This window comes from Leguminivora glycinivorella, chromosome 11, assembly GCF_023078275.1.
Source record: "Leguminivora glycinivorella isolate SPB_JAAS2020 chromosome 11, LegGlyc_1.1, whole genome shotgun sequence".
Taxonomy (NCBI): domain Eukaryota; kingdom Metazoa; phylum Arthropoda; class Insecta; order Lepidoptera; family Tortricidae; genus Leguminivora; species Leguminivora glycinivorella.
Window position 1 is genome coordinate 2605691 of NC_062981.1, and position 21380 is coordinate 2627070.

General features: G+C 37.9%; 1 protein-coding gene across 3 annotated transcripts in view; it reads right to left on the reverse strand.

The window, feature by feature from the left end:
- LOC125230981 (Ig-like and fibronectin type-III domain-containing protein 1) overlaps nucleotides 1-21380 on the reverse strand; it is a 375479-nt gene that overhangs the window by 344207 nt on the left and 9892 nt on the right. The gene's annotated exons all lie outside the window — the stretch shown is intronic.

Consider the following 21380-nt stretch of genomic DNA (forward strand, 5'->3'; position numbering starts at 1 on the left):
TATCTACATATTTGAAATGTGTAAATTTGCGAGGCAAAATATACACATATTTAAAAAACGACGCGAATTACCCACAACGCACCTACTGAGACACCAAAACAAATTATTGCTACCGGCCTCTAGAATTAAAAAACATTCCAGTAGCACCTATGTAATGGCCATCAAGATATTTAATAAACTACCAGATGCTATTAAGAATATAGAAAATGATAAAAAAATGTTTAATGTTATTAAATCTCTTTTGATAGACAAGTGCTACTATTCACTCAACGAATATTTAAATGATGAATGATGATAATATAAATGAGAAAGTTTAAATAATGTAAAATGTAAAATAGATATTAATAATTGTATAAACGTCTATAAAAATATAATATAATGTAATGTAATGTAACTAATGTATGTACTTTAGTATGTAAGAAACTTTGCTGTGCCCTATCAGGGTATCATGTACCAACTATATTACTACCTAACACCTGTATAAAATGAACATGATCGCAATAAAGATTTGAATTGAATTGAATTGAACTACTGATATTTCCTCTTCTTACCACCTTTATGCCGATGACCTCCAAATTTACTCCCAGTGCGTGATTAACGATCTGCCACAGTGTATCGGCTCTATAAACCGGGATTTGGAGCACATTTCCAGTTGGAGCAAACGTCATGGGCTGAAAGTCAATCCATCTAAAACGCAAGCTATAATTTTAGGCAGTTCTCAGCTCATTTCTCGAATTGACTTTCCTAATCTACCCTTCATAGTTTGATGGTGTTTCCATTCCATACTCGTACCAGGTAAAGAATCTCGGGATTACATTAGACCGGACACTGTCATGGATACCACAGATAAGTGAGATTGGTAGGAAGATGTTTGCTTCCCTGGGGTCACTACGTAGGCTTCGTAACTTCTTGCCGCTCGCTACCAGAATTGCGCTTGCTCATTCTCTCCTTCTTCCTATATTAGATTATGCGGATATCTGTTACCTTGATCTTTCAGCGGACCAGCTAAATAAACTTGATCGCCTTCAAAATGTCTGCATCAGATTTATATTTGGCTTGCGAAAATATGACCACATTTCTGAATTTCGTACGCAGCTGAAGTGGCTTCCTATTCGCCACCGTCGAAACTCTCACATTCTTGTACTTCTATATAATATTCTTTTTAATCCTTCTTCCCCTCGTTATCTAAAAGAGCGTTTCAACTATCTTTCTTCCATTCGGTGTGCCGAAAAACATCTCCTTGCTCCGCCAACTTTGACGACCGGTCTGGCCTAGCGTGTAGTGACCCTGCCTGCTAAGCCGCGGTCCCGGGTTCGAATCCCGGTAAGGGCATTTATTTGTGTGATGAGCACATATATTTGTTCCTGAGTCATGGATGTTTTCTATGTATATAAGTATATATTTATCTATATAAGTAAGTATATCATCGCCTAGCACCCATAGTACAAGCTTTGCTTAGTTTGGGGCAAGGTTGATCTGTGTAAGGTGTCCCCCAATATTTATAAAAAAAACTTCTTCCTCCAAATTTTACGTGAACTTTCACCTTTCGTGCTGTTCGGTTGTGGAATGCTTTGCCATTAAACATCAGACTTGCTAAATCCCTCCCCGTTTTTAAATCTCTCTTAAAATCTCATTACTTGTCGCTGCCTTAATCTGCCTTTATTTACTTATTAAATGTAATATATTTATGTATATGTACGTATTTAAGTAGGTATATAGTATTTATATATTATACAGGTATTTATTATTATATATCTTTATGTATGTATTTATGTACTATATTATATATAATACTTTATTCATTGTAATTTATATATATCGGCACTACCCGTTTAATGATCTATTTTCATTGTTTCCTGCTACCTAAAGGTTGTCTGGTAGAGATCGCTTCTTAGCGATAAGACCGCCTGTTGTTACCTAGTTATTAAGCGTGATCCATCTTGTGTATTTTTTTTTTCTGTATGGTGCACAATAAAGAATATTATTATTATTATTATGTGTTTCTCCGTTTTTAAAGTCTCGGGTCTTTCGAGCCCGGTCATTTATAAGGCGTGCGTGGGGATATAGATCCAACACGTAGAGGCCGTTTGGAGATATTTGATGTCATGTAGAACGCCTGCTGGAACCCATTCACAGGTACAAGAATAGATACCCGTGAATCGGTTTCAACAGGCATTGGAAACTATTGTAAATAATATGGATAGAATACTGGTCTATGGTTTAAGTTTGGGTGGAAAAAAGATTGGGCTATTGCAGAAAGAAATCGGACACCTGCCATAACATTGTTGGCACAAGTTATCTAGGCAGGCGGTGACTTGCCACTCGGTAGATGGGCACCTGATTCGCCATCGTAGAGACGGCCAGGCGCAACACCGGCATGAGTGGCTCAGGGGTGTCGAGAGGTGGTGCTGCGCTTTCTCCGAAGTTACTCGCGGCGTTATGCCCTTTAACACTTCCACCCCTGGAGCGACAGCTCAGACGTTCCTCTCTGGACGGCCAATGAAGGCAAGCCAGAGCTGAGAGTCCTGCGGGTCCCCTTGGGGTTCCACTCCGGCCGGCGAAGACACGCCGGAGACGGAGACCCTGACCGACTCTCGGGAACACTCGGGTCCGTGGGGTCGTCACTCCCCAACAGCTCGCCACAAGCTGCCCTGCGGGCTTATTATTATTATTATTATCACGATTTTTATGATTTAATCCCCGCGCGTAGCCGCGGCGGGCCGCTAAGTAGTAGAACATACGGTTCTATATATACCTATACTCGTACTATACATATGACTAGCACCTAGGTATACGGTTCGGTTTGAGGTGTCCCAATTCGCCGACAGTATTGACGTAGGCTAAGTCGGGTAGGGCGCCAAGGGCACAAGCTGGGGTGAAGGTCTAGCCATCAATGCTTTAGTTATGTAAGTCTATGTCCACACAAATGTTTTATACGTAGGTATGTCTGTCTGTGTGTGGCATATATGTATTATACTTTTATATCTGGCTGTTTGTTTGTATTAGAGATATCCGTGATAACTTTCCAAAATATATTTGTGCGGCTGGCAAATGCAGTACTAACTGACATCCATACTAATATTATAAATGGGAAAGTGTGTGTCTGTTTGTTTGTCCGTCTTTCACGGCAAAACGGAGCGACGAATTGACTTGATTTTGTAAGTGGAGATAGTTGAAGGGATGGAGAGTGACATAGGATACTTTTTGTCTCTTTCTAACACGAGCGAAGCTGCGGGCAAAAGCTAGTGTTTACATAATTATGTGACATTGTCTAGAAACTGAATTCTGTTCAACCAAAGTTTATTCGTTACGTACCTACACGACTCGATTGGTGCTGCCCTCATTTTGTCGGTATTTCCATTTTTTTTATATACTACGTCGGTGGCAAATAAGCATACGATTCGCCTGATGGAAAGCGGTCACCGTAACCTATGGACGCCTGCAACTCAAGGAGTGTTAAGTACACAGCAAAAAGAAGTGTACAAGTTCCAAAGAGGGTTCGGGTTGCCGACGACTCAAAGGACAATAGACGGAACAAATTAGTAGGCTTGTGTCGTTCACGAACTATGAACTGTTAGGAATAAAATCCCATCAATGACCGAAATGAACTGAATCTTTCCGTGGTCTGTGAATCGGTCTTTGCTCATTTAGTTCAGTATAGGATCGGCGAGCGCGAGCGGTTTGAATTGAGAACGAATGTGTGACTGCGCCGACCGAGAGCGAGAGCTACTTAGCAGAGCAACAAAAAAAGTCAAGTTTTCATATTAAACTTCGGTTACTTACAACCTTTCGGCCCGGAAAGTTTCTATCTGTAGACTATTCGTATCATTTTGACACTATTCGGTCCCATTCGTTCTGATCTTTCTGACCGCAGTGGTCGCTGGTCTGGCTGAACTAAATGAGCAAAAGACCTAAAAGAGCGAACTAGTTCGTGGGAGCGATTGAACGAGATCGGAGCGCTCCGATCAACGAACGAAACGGCACAAGCCTACAAATTAGTTCCTTAGGTCCTTCCGTCATCAACACACCGCACCCTCGTTGAACTCCGGCGGCCTTACTCACCGGCAGGAACACAACACTATGAGTAGGGTCTAGTGCTATTTGGCTGCGGTCTTCTGTAAGGCGGAGGTACTTCCCCAGTGGGGCTCTGCTCTAGATTCGAGCGAGATGGAATCCGCTGTGTTGTGCCCTACCACACAATGTCATTGAATGAATGAATGAGTGAATGAATGAATGAATGAATGAAAGTTTATTCACAAGAACATATGGTGCGTTACAGTAGATGTTATAAAGTAAACTTACATTGGAGATCTTTAATATGCTCTGCCACAGGGCATGTGAAAATTTCCATGTTCACTACATGTCAAAGCTATGTATGTGAATATTAATTGCGTACATGCAATGTCTTCCTTTATTGTGTTGTATGGTGTCACACGTGTTTTTATGTCAATTATATAACGCACATAGATATGTCACCGTCAAAACCAGTAAGTATATCAACTTTGTTACAAGTTTAATTTAATTTATTACGTTAGCTTCAATTCAAATTTACTTCTAGACATAAGCTTACTCCATTATGCATTTAGCTCAAGTCACAAATAATTTAGTCACTCAAGCTTAAAACAATAACTCAATCCATTGTTTGCTATTATATAATTTCAAATACAGTCGCCAAATATATCAGGCTCCGTAGCCGAATGGCATTTCTGCGGCGCGAAACGAAAACGAAACGCCGCAGAAATGTAGTCTGGTGCCGTAGCCGAATGGCATTTCTGCGGCGCGAAACGAAAACGAAACGCAACTGGTTCTGTCGCGCCAATACGCAAGAGCGATAGGGATAGATATCTACGAGTGTTTCGTTTCGTGAGCGTTTGTGCCATTCGGCTAAGTACCCTGGCTCTGTCGCGCCAATGCGCAAGAGCGATAAAGATAGATATATTATCGTGAGCGTTTGTGCATTCGGATACGCACACTGATCTGTCAAAAATATTGAAACACGCACCCTAAAGCCACACCTCGGACACTGGCGATCAAGTATAATGAAAGAGGCGTTCCTAGCTCCTAGCACACATTCTATAGCTCGTGTAGGTGAACGCGTATCATGTTTGTATGAGTGAGATATGACAGGTCGACTGTTCACGTTTTTGACAGGCGGTAACTGTGAGGTAACCGAGAGGGGCTGGGCGGAACTTTCAGCGGGGAGCGGGAGTGGCCATACTGTACGATAGTACTCTTTATTATACTGTGCTAACGCCTTGACATTAGAGGTATGTTGATAGTTGTGAGACTTGTGAGAGCTTTGGCCGCTCAGATATTTCTGACGTCGACTATACAATACTTATCTCTACTCTTAACTTTTATAATTTTTATAAACTTTGTTCCAAAAGTATAAGACTCAACTATAATGTGCCAATTTCTAGTATAGTCAACCAATTGGAACCCGAGGCCACTTTAGAACTATGTCATAGTAACGTTATAAATCAGATTGTAAGAAATCTTACTGCTTGTCATTTTGACATGGTTGTAGAGTGGCATAGGGTTAAAATTGGTTGACTGTACCTAGCGCCTGAGCATCAGTGTCAATGCCAACTGGTCGTCGGTATTTTCTGGCACACATAATACATAATTATAAATAATTATTGGGCTTCGCGTTTGCATCCTAATTGCGTCCTGTTTCGGTGTACCTGGGATTGAGGTTAATGCGAAGAGATCTATTATGTAAAAGATGGACCCTGATTGTGTTTATAGCTGTTGATATTTGCCTACGCTTTTCGCCGATTGGAAGCAAATATTCAGCTCTTTTTAACTCCTCTTCTTTTGAACGCAAAAACGACTGGGTGTTATAAGTTTGACGTCTGTCTAGGGTTGTAAATAGAAAAAAAAAACATTTTTTTTTTCAAAATTGTGAAAAAACCGAGCACCATGATTTTTTTTCTAAATGTGTTTTTTTTTTCAGATGAACAAATAATACGACAATAACGGTTCTTCGTGAGTTGTAACGTATTTCAATAACAATAACGGACATTTTAATTCAATTAACATTCAGTATACATGTAAACGTTTATTGGCGAATCCCCGATGCTGCGTGTAGCGTGGAGACGCGGTGGTGTTGCCAACAGTAAATAGTGATAACTACCAACTACAGATTTCGTAAATGTTACTTTTATAAGACCAGATATTAATAGTTATTTGTTATACAAGGGGGCAAAGTTGTATTTTAACGCCGAGTGTGGAATTGAAAAACGAGCAAGTGAAAGGATCCTATAGTTGAACCACGAGCGAAGCGAGTGGTTCGAGAATAGAATCCTGAACTTGCGAGTTTTTTAACACACGAGAAGTAAAATACATTTGCACCCGAGTGTAACACAAAACTTTTCCCCTCACTACAGCGAGGAAACTACAACGCAAAAAATGCGTTCATCACTGCAACCAGTAGTTCCACAGGTGGTAAATCATCTTTATTACTAGATTCACCTACTTTTATCAATTTTAAAGCAGTTAATTTGACTTTATTCAAGGTCAAATTACTTTACCCACTAGTGGATAAAATGCGTTTTTACCCGCTGGTATTAAAGGACAAAACACGTGTTTCCGAGCTAGTGAGTGGAAAAGTTATTTTATTAAATTCGTCTAATAACTAACATTAAGTCTAAAAAACCGTATAAAAGTATTAACTACTTTGCAAATTTTGAGATTTCGTACTTTAGACAAAAAACATACTCCAGAAAAAAACTGTTTTTTTTCACGGTTTTTTTTCATGTTTTTTTTTTTTTCAAGCCAAAAAAAACCGTTTTTTTGCAACCCTATGTCTGTCTCTCTCTGTGTGTCTACCTATGGCATCGTAGTTTTCGAACGGATGAACCGCTTTAGATTTCGTTTTATTTTGTTTGAAAGTTGAAATCGGGAGTGTTCTTAGCCATGTTTGATGAAAATTGGTCCAGTCTCTGTGTCAGGGGTTTTTTTCAATTTAAATTTCGTATTGTGAATACATGTGAACAAATGAGATGGCGGAACACAGAGAACCTCCTATAGAGTAGCAGTCTTGTATATTTTGTTCGCGATACGAGTCACCAGTGCCAGGGGTGCGAGGAGCGAAGCGCGCTGTGATTGGCCGTTTCAAGGACGGCGGGCAGTCGCGCCAGATGAAAGGGACTGTCCCTTTACTGACGCGTAAGTGGCCAATGTAAGTTGAGCTATGCCGGCTCTGAATAAATTATAAATATGACTTTTATGTGGAATGTAATGACGTCTGTTTTTAAATTTGAGCTTCTTGTTACCTTTCCACACCATTTCACACTACAGGTGGACATCTTTAAGACATCAAAATACCCTTTTTCAATTTTTTTACTGCGAAAAACACGCGCTGCTTTCGGGTCTGTTACTTGGTCGCTACTGATCGGGCACGGCGAGCGCCCGCGCTTATATCAGTGCAAATACTAGGAAGGCTGGCGACCGCGAGTCGTCTTGTAATGGATGTCTATAGGGGTTGGTCTGTGTGGCGGAAAGACCTGGACTCATTTTGTGGCGATTGGCGGGAGCATGCAAAGAGCCGTGACGAGTGGCGGAAAACAGGGGATGCCTTTGCCCAGCAGTAAGAAACAATATAGGCTATAAAAAAAAATTGTGAATACATATAGAAACCGGACACGAATATTATTTTTTACATTTGTGGCAGTCATTTATAGCTGCAGTACTGCTGCCAGAATTTGCAGGAATTTGTATAAAATTCTCGCAGACGATTCCTGCAGTGATATAAACGGCAATATTATGTATCTCACTTATACAGTCTGGTAAATTAATATTTCTAGGTATGTTGCGTTTTGAACGAAGTTCCAAATTAGGAGAATGCAACCATTGAAACAATTGGATAACTAAACTGCTGAACATTTAAGGAAGGAACGCACATATTTACAAATGTTACAATACGAGTGGAACTGGTGGACTAAGTTATATTTCATACTTCCTAACCTCTTCGATAAACTGCGGGCACCTCTTTTTTATTATGAATGAGCTTACTCTTGACTACAGACTAACCAAAGGCAAAGACGTGGCCTACGATGGAGTGAGCTCGTCCAGAAGATGCCTGTTCACCCTTGATTTGCAGGTCGCCGGGTTATATGAGCTCGGAAATATAGCCGCCGGCAAGGAATTCCACTCCTTGGCAGTGCGCATAAGAAAAGAAGAAGCAAAGCGTTTCGTGTGTATTCGCGGAATATCTACCAAGAAAGGATGGAAACCGGCCGTGCGTCTAAGAGTCCGATGGCAGAACTGGAGTCCGATGACGGACCTCTGGATGAGACGAGCCTGGGACCGGGATAAGTGGCGTACACGAAAGGATGCATATGCTTAGCAGAGGGCGATTCACGGCTGAAATGATGATGATGAAACTCTTTGATATTTATTTTTATAAATCCAGTAGAGTCCGGTTATAACGCTCAAGAGACCGCTGATATTACGTCGCACTAACCGGACGTCGTACAAAACGAACTTCATTTCTTTGAATTAAAATTAAAGGTTTATCTACATAAGTATTATTATAATAATACTTCTTTAAGAAAAAAGAACCAAGTTTCCTTCCAGGGCGTTTATCTTTCCACTCTGTATATAATTGAGAAAACAAAATATGTCACATAATAATTTTACATGGTCCCTAAGCTGTCACAACGAAATCCCATTTTAAACCAACAATACGATCCCTTATTACTTTCCCTCTGTATTAAGGATAATATATTTCGGAACATATGAGTAAACTCGCACGCTGGATTCTTCGCAGCATATTCGGGACGCATTACCACATGTATATTTTCGCGTGTACTTAATTAAATATGCATATATCACATATTATGCATGAGTAATTCGGCCTGCGGCGACAACGCAAACATGGGAGGGTTTCTGATTTACGGAAGATGGTTTTGATTTGATAATAACAAGGCAAGAAGAGCTAAATGCGCAAAATTGCCTTCTCTTTATAAACGGAGTGTCAATTTTTACCTCTGTCATGAATATTTTTTTAAATCCCATGATGTGTATATCCTATCAATCATTTTCTTATTATTTTTTTCTTTATTTCAACATTTGTAAATTTTGGTATATTACAATCTATTCCAGGTTTTAATTTGGAAATGGTTAAACATGACATTGTTGTATGGGACGGTTTCTGATTTAAGGAAGATGGTTTTGATTTGATAATAACAAGGCAAGAAGAGCTAAACGCGCAAAATTGCCTTCTCTTTATAAACGGAGTGTCAATTTTTACCTCTGTCATGAATATTTTTTTAATCACATGATGTGTATATCCTATCAATCATTTTCTTATTTTTTTTTCTTTATTTCAACATTTTTATATTTTGGTATATAGTAATCTATTCCAGGATTTAATTTGGAAATGGTTAAACAAGACATTGTTGTTTGTTACTAACGCTTACTTTGATAAAGGAATAAAAAGTTCAAACCAAAGTTGTATACTATAAAATATGAAAAAAAAAGAAGCAAATAGCGCAACGTTTACCGTCTCTGCCATTCAATTAAATGGCCAAACTCTTCACTAATGACTACTGAGTAGGTAGCTACTACCGACACATATCAAATCAGTTACATATTTGTTCCATAAAAATGCCCCAGTTAATGCAAGAGGTAATTTATACCTAACAGAACTGTTATCGTTTCATCCCGCACTTAACGGCTCAGCTGTTACCGAATCCCAAAAAGACGGTTTGGTAAACTCATGTGTAATAGGGATTTCATTATAATTTCATGCCAAATAAAACAACCAATTAGTGTTAACATAGGCCCATTTAAAGTCGTGTGGGATATGGGATGTCCCGTGGGATTTGGGTTAAATTACGGTGTGGGCTAGCGGCTAGCAAGCTGTCACAATAATTATACAATTATTTTTTTTTATGGGATAGGAGGCAAACGAGCAGACAGGTCGCCTGATGGTAAGCGATCGCCGCCGCCCATGGACACCCGAAACACCAGAGGTGAATTAATTTATTATTGTAATATCCCATGAATCTGAATTAATTGTCCGCAGTCAGAAATCGGAGGTGTAATGTGTTTACCACACCCTTACCCACTTATTTAACACTTTCGAAACCGGGCTCTACGCGGCGCTACGACATTTTCGCTACATACGGGGAAACCCATGTAATCGGCTACGCTTCTACGAGCGGTGTGCCCGACAGTCGGGTTCTTGGTAGCGAAAGTGTTAAGATACAATACTTGTCTTATGTACAACAAAGTGTTTACATACATACATACAATAAACGTACATATACTCCAACCGAAGTAGGTCTTATTTACTCTTCACATCACAACATGGCGACCCTGGCAGAATCTTTTCCTGTGGCTATAAAGTCCATCGGCCATAATGTCGTGTAAAATACTGTGACAGTTTGAATAGCCTTGTCGCAAGCTTTACTTAGGTCTCTGAACCATTCCGCTGTTCCTCTTTAATTACAATAATTATATTTAATTCCGGCGCATTGTGTCTTTGTCATTTATTCCATAAATTAGGATAGCTTTCGCATTTTACGATAAATTACTTGGCTCCCCTAATAAGTCCTGTTGACTATTCTTCGGGGGGCTGATTCTGTTTTTAAATGGTTTATGGTTTTAACCTTTATTCTGATACGACTTTGAGTTGTTTCATCACCATTAGCCTAAAATTTTAGCGTCTAACAGCGCTCCCAAACGGTAGACTAGAACTGAACCAAGATAGGGGATTATCCGTGACGCTATCGACTCAAATTATACCAACACGTCAAAACGTGGCACCCACTGAAGGTAGTATCAAAATAACATAAAAATAATCAGTGTTGAGACAGAATCAGCTTTCGGGCGTTCCATTTATCATAAGGGAACAAAGACTGTCGAATTAAATCGTAAAACAAACCGTTGTTTGAGCCCATTGAGATTGGACGAATATTTACGAAACGAAGAAATGGAAAGTGCGTTTACCCTACTTCAGGACCTAACGTAATTATCAGTCTAAAAGATAAAAGTGTAGGATAAGAAAGGCGTATTTACTTAATTCAGTTTGTTCAAAAGAGAGTGAGTAAAATGGGGCCTCATTTTTACTGGTTTCACCACAGTGTCTCCTCAATATTTATTTATTTACGATTTCAATTTTTTTTTAGTATGAATAGGTAGACGTTTGACCACGATCACACCTGATGATAATTGATGATGCGGTCTACGGTGGAGCACGCTTACCTATGAGACCTACGTACTCTTGCTTTAAAGAGACATGGATTGTACTCATGCGGAAACACAGACTCAGGCAGGGCATTCCACTTCTTGGCGGTTCGCAAAAGACGTTAAAACGAAACGCTTTCTTTTATCATCAAAAACAACAATTAAAAGGAGTCATAGCTTCGCATACAATTTTACAAATAATAATCTTTTTCTTTTTGTTTGGCATTGAACACACCTATCATTTCGCTTACGCTTAAAGACTGCTGAAGTGTGCAAAAGAGAAGCTGTCACGTATAATGCTCATCCTATAAGTGGAAAAGAGGTAGAAAAAAAACGTGACCATTTTTGATGACAGGCCGCGGCCTACTCAATTTAAGTTAACGGATTAATCGGACCTTTCAGTGCAAATAGTTGTATTGATTTCCGTTTCGATTAAACAGTTAGAAAAGCAAATTATTCACGTTATCATACATGATTTCTGAATTTAACACTCCTAATGACACTTGACATTGGTCCAGTTTTGGTCTCACTTTTGATATTCTTCTTTGTCATCCTACTTCTATGGCATTGATAATCAGGGAGCGTACTTTTCATGCCGATGACATTAATCTGACGTCACGCTCCATATAGGGTGATCAATTCAATTCAATTCAATATTTATTGATAAAACTATAATTTTACACGTCATAATAAAAACAATACATTACAATAATTATTGGTACATGAGTTACAATTCTTACACATTTACCCCCCAAATAGTTTTATTGTAAATTATTAATCATTAGTCGTCAATCATTTTAATCGTATACAAATTACTTCAAATACAGTAGTCCATTTACATGTGGCATAAATAATACCTACTTGAAATGTGAAACGTGAATAAAATTATTTGATTTGTTTTTATAAATAAATTTAATTAAATAGTATTGTTAACAACACATTACAATAAATACGTAGAAAAGAGAATTTCTCTCTAACCTCTCCTTCTTGCATTCATTACCATGCAAAGAAATTCATAACTTAAAATGATTGATGACTAATGATTAATAATTAACAATAAAACAATTTGTGATCACCCTATATGGAGCGTGACGTCAAATTGATTTCATCGGCACGAAAAGTACGCTCCCTGTTGATAATAATAATTAATCCAAAAAAGCGAATGACATGTGAAATACTAACCCTAAATTTATGTACTTCCACATTTTTATTTCTCATAAGTGAGAAAAACTCGATGAATTAAAAAATAAATCGTGCGAAAGACAAGTGGTTAACAAGCTTAGCCTATGGCCTAAGAAAGCCGATAATTTACAAAGATAAGATTAGTAACTGTACTTAGCTCATTATTGTTAACAATAAACAAAGAATAACACATACGTGACGGGAAGTGAGATGTTACAAGTGTTAAACGGCGGTTGGATACTAAACAAACCGGCCAAGAGCGTGTCGGGCCACGCTCAGTACTAGGGTTCCGTAGATTTCCGTATTTTTCTCAAAAACTACTGAACCTATCAAGTTCAAAACAATTTTCCTAGAAAGTCTTTATAAAGTTCTACATTTGTGATTTTTTCATATTTTTTAAAGTTATGGTTCATAAGTTAGAGGGGGGGGACACATTTTTTTACTTTAGGAGCGATTATTTCAGAAAATATGAGCATTATCAAAAAATTACTTAAGTAAACCCCTATTCAGGTTTAAATACTTATCCAACAATATATCACTCGTTAGGGTTGAAATGAAAAAAAAATCACTAATAAAACATTTTTTTTCCACTTTTTATTTTTTCACTTTGCTATACATATTGGCACCAAATTTCAGCTTTCTAGTGCTAACGGTCACTGAGATATCCGCGGACGGACGGACGGACAGACAGACATGGCTAAACTATTGACTACGGAACCCTAAAAATTGCAGAAAATTTTAAAATGTAGAACTCTTGCTTGCCTTTTTAAACCTTGACGTTAGCGAAATCATCGACGAGCCATAACTGAGAGATTTGGTTGACTGTCTACTGTCTATATCTACAAATGAACTAAAACATAACTTTTTCCTCACTATCTCGGAAACAGGTGTTTTGTCCTTTAATACCAGTGGATAAAAACGCACTTTATCCACTAGTGGATAAAGTAATTTGACCTTGAACATAGTCATTTTTTCTGCTTTAAAATTGATAAAAGAGTGAATCTAGTGATGGCGATGATTTACCACTTGTGGAACTACTGGAAGCAGTGATAAACGCGTTTTTTGCATTGTAGGTACTTTCCTCGCTATAGTGAGCGGAAAAGTTTTGTGTTACACTCGAGTGCAAATGTATTTTACTTCTCGTGTGTTAAAAAACTTGCAAGTGCACTTGCTCGTTTCACTTGCTCGTTTTTTAATTCCACACTCGGTGTTAAAATACAACTTTGCACCCTTGTACAAATAATTATTATACAAGTTTTGGAAAGATACAACAATTTTTATGATCACATCAATTCACCATTTTGAGACATGATTTCCAAAATGATAGATTTACTTCTATATATAAAATTCATAATTATTTTGGTGACAGATCGCTAAAAAAGCGTATTCCATATCTGCTCAATAGCTTACCTGAAGCCATCCGAAGTGAAAAGCACTCAAAGAAGTTTAAAACTATGCTCAAAAAACATTACCTAAATATATTACAATAATGTATTACTTTTATTTAAGAAGTTCAACGACATTTCTTAAAGTTAATTATTAAGTTTATGTAATTGAGAGACTGTTGATCCCACAGACAAACTCGTTCTGTTCCAGAGTTTTGTGGGAATATATGTTAGATATAAGTTTGTCACTGTATTTTAATAACAACAAATAAATAAAAATAAAAAATGACTCATTTAGTACAAGCAGGTACAAGGCAATAGAGGGGGATCAAGCGTCTCTGATCCCCCTCTTTATGCGGGTGCCTTGGCCGGGCAATGCCGGAGGGCGCCGTGGTGAATGATATGATGACAACAATGACAACATCAATCCCAGCGCGCCCTCACGAACAGCAAAGAGGATGGAACGCCGGAGTGGGTTTAGTGGGTAGGGCCAAGTTTCCCCCCTCTCGACAGGGGAGGGGAAAGAAACGGCGAGTCCCACACATCGTGCGTAACAGCATTCCCACTCCGTAAAAAAAAAAAAGGTACAAGGCAATAAATATATCATCATATTTCAAGAAACATCACATACTACTCTGAGGTCCCATTTCAGTTCCTTTACCAAACATCGTACCTACATATTTATGACTCCGAACCCAATTCCTTTCGCATTGGACTTTAAAAGAGAGAAACGAAATTACAGGAAAGCCCATGAGCGGTGAAAGCCGATGGTTTTGGGGTAAAAATGAAAAAGCTTCCCTAATACTTCTAAAAGCACTTCATTATGGGGCAGTCAATTATTATGTTAAGCTTGTCGAGGTAAGGCTGCCTTATTTTTTTAGAGGAGCGATTGGCGTAATGTTCATTAATTTGTATTTACTATAATTCACGAAAGTATTTGTTTTATTAGGTTATGGTAAACAAATTTATTCAATAAATAAATGTTACTAGTATGTACAATCTTAAACAAATAAACTGTAATAATTAAAACTAAAGTACCTTAAAAAAAATTAAATAAAACTAAATTAAAATTTAAAATAATTTGTATTTATACATTTTATGTATGTTTGAGATATTACTACAGTGTATTGAAGAAAGCGCTCTATATCCTTTTCACTTGGTAAGGTTCACTTTGGTTGATTTGGTTCAGTTCATTTGGTTTGGTTTGGTGGTTTGTGTGGTAAACTACCTAAGTAAATCTCAATATTGAATATTTTTCGTCTTAAATAATCATGTTCGCGGTGTCATCATTCGTAGTAAACATTCTTCTTAGGTAGTACTGTCTTTTCCAAAATAAATGCAAGTGGTAATTAGCAAGGCATTGCTTCGTTCTTGGCCTTACACCTAAATTGGCCGCGCAAGTGCACCCATTTATTACCCTGTCTTGTATTGTTTTCCACACAAATTTTAACCAAAATGGAAGGGACAGCAAAAAACAACGGGAGGCCTGCCAGTGAAACACTAAAATAGGTTAGTATTTAAAAAATGCAGATATTGGGGGACACCTTACACAGATAAACCTAGCCCCAAACTAAGCGAAGCTTGTACTATGGGTGCTAGGCGACGATATACATAGGTACTTATATAGATAAATACATACTTATATACATAGAAATCATCCATGACTCAGGAACAAATATCTGTGCTCATCACACAAATAAATGCCTTTACCGGGATTCGAACCCGGGACCGCGTCTTAGCAGGCAGGGTCACTACCAACTACGCCAGACCTGTCGCCGATGAAGCTTCGTCCACGTTTTCTTCAGTTTACAATACGCCACTATCCCTTTAATTATTTTTTTCAGATGCTCCCTAATGACCCTCGCTCCAACCAAGGCGTGTCCTTACGCACCCGAGGTTCACGGCGGTGAACATCCTTCACCTTATCCACAGGCAGGCTTTGTGTAGACGGCTTTCGGCATAAATTTGCAAAATGATCGATTGATGGCGTTTTTGCCGATGCCCAAGGGACGCTAACACGAAAACCCTCTGCGGTAATATTTGTAACCTTATTTTTATGAAGTTAAATCATGGTTTACTTTGTTACTGAAAATTGTCTGGTTTTGGAACAAAAGTGTGATTAATTTGGAAATTTGGAAAGCTTTAAGATTAATTTTTCATTCGGAAATGAGTGCGAATGAATGAAATCAGCCGATTGATTTTTGCGTTGAAATATTATATACCTAACCTACCGTTAAAAACAGTTGTAAAACTGTGAGCTTATAAGGTACGAGTGCTCGGTACGCTAATGTTCAATGGAATAGAATAGAATTCATTTATTTAACGTCACAATATAGTACACACAAAAAGATGACACTCTTCTGTCACATTTATTTGACAATGACAAGATTGAGAGTGACATTTAACTGATACACTGTCGAGCACTGGTACTTTAACCTTATGTTTAGATAAATAAATGGAATATAATTGCAAATTTCCTGTACAAAAGCCGTAACATCAGCATCATCAAATTATATAGGAAAATCCTGTCAATATATAGCCTTGATATTTCACAACCCTTTTCATGTACATAGATGAAATATTTAATAAGGCCCCTTTGGGATTTTTGGGACTACATATTTGAATTACTTTAAGGCTTCGGTATGTCCCAAAATGGAACTCCCTATACCTATCACTGAAATAACTGTCAGAGCGAGTTGTTCCAACAATGTCACAATTTTGTGAATTATGTGAAGACCATGAGAAATTAAATTTGAAACTGGAAATGTTGATATTAGAATTATTTTCTACTCCCGAACTGTTATTCGTCATTTACTGGGTCGTGCATAGATCTTTAAAACCCCACATAAAAGTCTATTCCCCAAAGCTAGCGTGCCACGGCTTTCCGCGCATGCGCGCAGTAACGAAAAAATTGAAAACGCATTGTTTGGCTCTGTAACGATGACAACGCATTGTTATAACGATACTGCGCGCGTGCGCGGGATGACAGTGCAAACCTTTGCGTCAAAATACAGGAAACAGTGTGAATTTCACGAAAGTTATTCTAGAAAACTATTAAAAACTAAGTGCATGGTCGTAGTAAAAGGAAAAGTATTGTACGCAACGGTGTTTAATTGAGTCAAAAATACTTGTGACGTCTTTATTAACAATTTCTGCTTCGCCTTAAATTGTTACCCATGCCACTCGTCTTTTTGACCTCCTTTAAACGCCTTTTGCATAAAAACACTATTTACTACATCCAGTTAGAGAACTTTTAGATTTGTTAAAAAGACTGCACATGTCCAATACAAATGTGTGGGTTCAACAGCTTGCGACAGGCGTATTGAGTGGCATTTCTGCGACACGAAACGCCACCGAAACGCCGCAGAAATGTAGTCTGTCTCTGTCGCGCCAATACGCAAGAGCGATAGAGATAGATAGCTACGAAAGAGATATTCTCATGAGCGTTTCGTGAGCGTTTGTGCATTCGGCTACGCGCACTGTTTACACTCAACCAATCCAATCTTACACCACGAACGTCCCTTAATTTGGACAGTGAGTTTTTCGTCCAAGATCAGCTATTTTCTCCTCCGAGCCGACACGTCGACAAACGAGGTCATAAATCAACCTAAACGTTAAAAAGGACACAAATCCCCACGACAAATTAAAATGAATACGGTTTTTTTCCTTAACTTTGGGAGGAGTCAAGTTATAGGCGGGAGCGATTTGTTTTGACCAGCACGAGACCCAGATATATTATATCGCTGGTGACAGTTCATTTTACAACTTGTTGTGCAATATTTTCTAGAGAAACGCGCAGTTGTGGTCTCCGAGTTATCTAAGCGATGAAGATGAAAATGATGAGTGTTGATATTTGGTAAATATAATCGTAGGCAGGTCTGTACGTTTTGTTTGTTAAAACAGGGACATAAATGACTGTTGTGTGTGCAGTAAAATTCAGGAGTATTTATATCCCTTGTGCCAAATGTACATAGTTCGATTACATCCAGCGTTGTTTCAATTAATTCTTTTGAATGGCATAGTTTTTCAATTCACCATTCAGGAATCAACATTCCGTACGCCGCAAAGATTTCATACCTCGAGCACATAAGATGCGATCATAGGTATGCAATTATAGGCTAGAATCGAGTCATTTGAGGTATACCTCATAAATATAAATTAGTGTACTGTCCTATATATTAGAGGTATCATCTTCCTTGCATTATCTCGGTATTTGCCACGGCTCATGGGAGCCTGGGGTCCGCTTTGACAACTTATCACAAGATTTGGCGTAGGCACTAGTTTTTACGAAAGCGACTGCCATCTGATCTTCCAACCCGAAGGGTAAACTAGACCTTATTGGAATTAGTCCGGTTTCCTCACGATGTTTTCCTTCACCGAAAAGCGACTGGGAAACATCAAATGACATTTCGCACATAAACTCATTAGTTCGAGCCGGGGTTCGAACCCGCGACCTCCGGAACGAAAGTCGCACGTACTTACCGCTAGGATACCAGCGCTTAGATATTAGAGGTAATATTTATCTAAAAACTGGTCAAAAAACGCTTCTTTCTCATAACTTGACCTCTATCTTTAGTCTTACTGTCTACCACAGCTCTAACAATGGCGTTTGTGCAGTAAAATATTACTCAGTCTCAGAGAAGCTACAACTAGAGATAAAGGAGAATAATACTTGACCAAGCAATTGCAGAACTAATTTAAGAAATATAAAAACTTTAAGGTGAAGAGCGGTCGAGAGGATTATGGCAGGAACAGAGTTCGCAACTAAAGTTCTGTTCGTATTCCAACGATAGATTTATAGCAGCAGTATTGCGGTGGGATATTAGTGCTGACTTTTGAGGTCTTAAGAGGATACGGTAGCGAAAATGCTAAAATGGAAAGGAGCCCCCTTTCAACTTGGGAATTTTAGTTAAATATACAAGTGTGATTAACTGGATTTATCGAAAAAAAATTGTCCATTAAAAACAACTTAGTCAAAAGATATTTCAAAAAAAATCTTTAAAATCGAGGTTCCGCTCTCGACTCTTTCCTCTTTCAAAACTTAATCAATCGGAACAAAATTTGAGAATCTGAATAACAATGAAATAATCTATGTCGGACCGTTTAGCTTTTTTGGTTTATTGTTACCAATCTTGAGTATCACACCTTTTTTTTGCGCCACAATGAAAAAGGCCGTTTTTGGAAAATTTTGATTGGCCCTAGAGTCTTTAAAAAGCAGAATATCAAAAAAATCAAAACGGTCCGACACAGATAAAAATAATAACAATCTGTGTTGAAAAAATCATTGCTCAATCTTCAAAATACAGGAAGGAAATAGTCGAGAGCGTTTGTATGGAGAATTGACCCCTACCGTATCGTCTTAATAGCGAAAAAACCAGCCAAGAGCGTGTCGGGCCACGCTCAGTGTAGGGTTCCGTAGTTTTCCGTATTTTTCTCAAAAACTACTGAACCTATCAAGTTCAAAACAATTTTCCTAGAAAGTCTTTATAAAGTTCTACTTTTGTGATTTTTTTTCATATTTTTTAAACATATGGTTCAAAAGTTAGAGGGGGGGGGACGCACTTTTTTTTCCTTTAGGAGCGATTATTTCCGAAAATATTGATATTATCAAAAAACGATTTTAGTAGACCCTTATTCATTTTGAAATACCTATCCAACAATATATCACACGTTGGGGTTGGAATGAAAAAAAAAACCACTTTACATGTAGGGGGGGTACCCTAACAAACCATTTTTTTCCACTTTTTATTTTACCACTTTGTCGGCGTGATTGATATACATATTGGTACCAAATTTCAGCTTTCTAGTGCAAACGGTCACTGAGATTATCCGCGGACGGACGGACGGACGGACGGACGGACGGACGGACGGACGGACAGACAGACATGGCGAAACTATAAGGGTTCCTAGTTGACTACGGAACCCTAATAAAAATCGTCTGTTTCATACATTCCCACTGACGCCATGCCGCTCATTTCTGTGAAACAGCTAAATTTTTTCGTGATTTCAGCATTGTTTCCTTAGTAAAAGTTGTTCATTATGACCTCAACATTATGGCTGGTCATTTTTATTTTGCATTTGCAGCTTCTTCATTTATTGCAGCTTCCAACCAATATCCAAAATCCAACCGGCACTAAAGTAACAATATTTCGTTTTACATATTGACAATATTTATGTAGTCAGCAGTAATGTCTCGCTACAAAACTGCTGCAATAAAAGAAGAATACTAACTTAAGATACTTATAAGAATACTAACCTATGTAGATGATAAGACAATTTGTTGTATTATGTTATGTTATGTTACTAACCATTTATATGAATCTTTGTTATTTGAAATAAATTTATATAATTTATAATTTAATTTATAATAAAGCAGCTTAATACATTCTTGACGTAAATTACAAATTTATTACCAACAAAAAATACCTATCTGATTCAGTGACTGCCCGATTCGAATACAAATAATACAATACATATTTCAATGTCAAAAGTGACATCGACCAAAAAACAATCGTTATAGTACCGTATCCGTGAGATATCTTGTAAACATTGTTCGAATCCCACTAATCAGTATTTGTACTAGAAGAGGGACTAATATAGGTGGGTTTAATCTTTCCCCGTGGGATTTTATTTTTGACACATTTTTTATATGTGCATATTTTTTATATGGTCGAAACCAAGGACAGTCGCATAATAACATTGATAACGTATTACCTACTCGATAGAAACAATTCAGATTTCGATATCAATTTTGCAAAGGAAGTTAATTTTTGACATCCGCGCTACGAGCAAACCCATGTAATTATTACTGGTAATCGTGTATCGTAACACGTTGTGCTCTCTTGCGCAGTTGGTTAGGCACGGCGACCATTAATATTCATCGTTTACGAAAAATAGCTGGCAAGAAATATATATTTGTTGTTGGGTAAGGAATATTTGGTAAGTTCTATTCAAAATTATGATTTAAGAGAGACGAAGCCAGAAAAAATAAGGCAACAAGAAATAGTTATTTGTTATACAAGGGGGCAAAGTTGTATTTTAACGCCGAGTGTGGAATTGAAACACACGAGAAGTAAAATACATTTGCACCCGAGTGTAACACAAAACTTTTCCCCTCACTATAGCGAGGAAACTACAACGCAAAAAACGCATTTATCACTGATTCCAGTAGTTCCACAGGTGGTAAATCATCTTTATTACTAGATTCACCTACTTTTATCAATTTTAAAACAGTTAATTTGACTTTATTTAAGGTCAAATTACTTTACCCACTAGTGGATAAAATGCGTTTTTACCCGCTGGTATTAAAGGACAAAACACGTGTTTCCGAGCTAGTGAGGGGAAAAGGATATAAAACGACAAGTTTGAGTCAACTCCGTCTTAAAATATATTTCTGATTTTTTAAGTAAGTGGTACCTTATGCGGACTATGATCCTTTGCCAAGATTTCAGGAGGATTTGACAACAGGCTAGTTTCCTACTAGTCAAATCAGCTTCTTTTTAAGAACTGTCAAAACGATTTTCTAATATAGAATTACTATGAAATACTAAGGAGTGACGTAACGGTCAATTCATTTACTTTATATCTTTCTCTTTGACTTATTAAATAGAAATTATG